The sequence below is a fragment of the Guillardia theta genome, assembly GCF_000315625.1.
Source record: "Guillardia theta CCMP2712 unplaced genomic scaffold GUITHscaffold_114, whole genome shotgun sequence".
Taxonomy (NCBI): Eukaryota; class Cryptophyceae; order Pyrenomonadales; family Geminigeraceae; genus Guillardia; species Guillardia theta.
The window spans coordinates 36,156-38,170 of record NW_005434560.1 but is presented as its reverse complement, the minus strand read 5'-3'; positions in this window follow the sequence as shown (position 1 = coordinate 38,170).

The following is a 2,015-nucleotide window of genomic DNA, read 5'->3' as shown; positions in this document are numbered from 1 at the left end:
AAAGGAACTGCAACGAGTGGTGGTTTGGATAGATAAACAAAAGAGATTTCGCGAGCACATCCTGCAAAACACAATACATGTCATTCTGATAGGATGGAAGAATAACATTGATGAGATACCAGAAGGCTTCGAAATTATCAGCCGGATCCCGAAAGGCGCTCAGATAGCATACGCAGCAAACTTTTGGAGAACAGGGAATCGTTGCCTGATGAAAACGTTAGAGGAGCTATGGATACTCGTCAAGCACACATTCCCAACATACCTCAGAGCTCAGCTTCATGACAACATCCTCCCAACGTATGAGGAGATGTGTATCCAACGAAGGGGTCAGATCCAGCCGCGCAGCGATCACCAAGGCGGAAGGCATTTCACAGCAGCTATTGAAGGAGACGTCACACAGAGCAGAAAAAATAGATCCATGCGAATAGGGTATGTTCTCCAGCAACAAGAGACGACATCAGGAGGAGGGATGAAAATCAATGGGAAATGCAGCATCATTCGAGCGAAAACAATTGCAATTGGCTTACTGTTCCAACATATCCTCGAGGAAGGGATACAAATCAAGAGGGGAAATCAAGTCACAGTCATGTATCAGTCCACCCGCTTTCACCGCTTCATCACGAATACATTACGCATTGATACCATGCGATACGAAGATGAACTGCTGGAGGACCTACATGATCGATTACTCACTTGCATGAAGAAACTCGAGGGGAGAGGAATCAAGATCCGACTTCAATTAGCAAAAGAATCTGACCGACACATCCAAGAGGCAAAGGAGATGGCCAAACAAGCAAAACAAACATTTGCCTCGGGATGGGAGAAAGCGATTTATGACAGCGCAATGGAGTTCACCATCGCAGGAGAAGACAATCCTACATCAGGAATGGATAGATTGAAGAAGTGGGACTATATAATTCGACAACAGGCAATGACTGCGAGGATTCGAGCGGGAGACCTCACCTTGACGGAGAAATTCATGCTTGAAGTACATGTGGGCAGAAACATACTCGGGAAGGCGTTTAGATTATGCCAAGGTTCATTCACACGAACAGCAATTCAAGCAATCACCTTCTCAGTACCGACGAGGAAGAAGCTCTTTCAATGGGGGAAGACTAACTCATCATGCTGCCCCCACTGTCCAGACCGAGAAGAAACCTGGGGGCATATTCAGCTAGCATGTCGGCAGTTTCAAGCAATGATCCAACAAGCACACAATCAAGTCATGAAGAAGATCAAGGTAAGACTGCAGCAGAGTTGGAGGAAACAAAGGCTACAGGTCACTACATGGTGGGAAACTCCAATGCGCATCGTGATGGAAGCGATGGGGACTTTAATGCACCAAGAAGGACAATGGATACCAGACGGTTGCTGCTACTTTACAAACATCAAACGCATCGTCATCATTGAATTTGCAAGGACATCGGAATATGACGGAGTCGAACAAACAAGCCTGGAATGCCTGAAGAAGAAATTTCAGGAAAAAGAAGAGAAATATGCCGCTCTACGAGCAGCAATCACAGCTCTGCTCCCTGACCATGAAGTTGAACAAGCAACATTCATAGCAGGAGTGAAAGGATCGATCATGGAAAGGGAATGGCATGAGAATTTCAGGGTACTAAGGGTGGAAGACACGGAATGGGAAAGCATCAAGACAGCAGCAATCAAGCAACTGCTGGAGGTGCAACACATGCTATGGACGGCAAGAAGGGGAAGCGAGTCGACCTAGTCCGATGGGGGCAGGTGAGGGGGCAGGCGAGGCACAGGGGCAAGCCACCTATGGAGCACAGGCGGCAGGGAAGGAAAACAAGCCTAGCATCAAGGAGGCAGGCGCAGCTCATGGTAGGGACAAGGACAGGCGCAGCATGGGTCATGGAGGGGAAGAGGTGGGGCGACTGGGGAGGGAAGGGGCCAGGAGGGGAGGAAGGCAAGGCCCGGAGGGGAAGGAGGCAGGGGCAGGAGGGGAGGGAGCCATGGCAACAACCCTTGGTGAAATATAGGGAAGGAACCGGGAA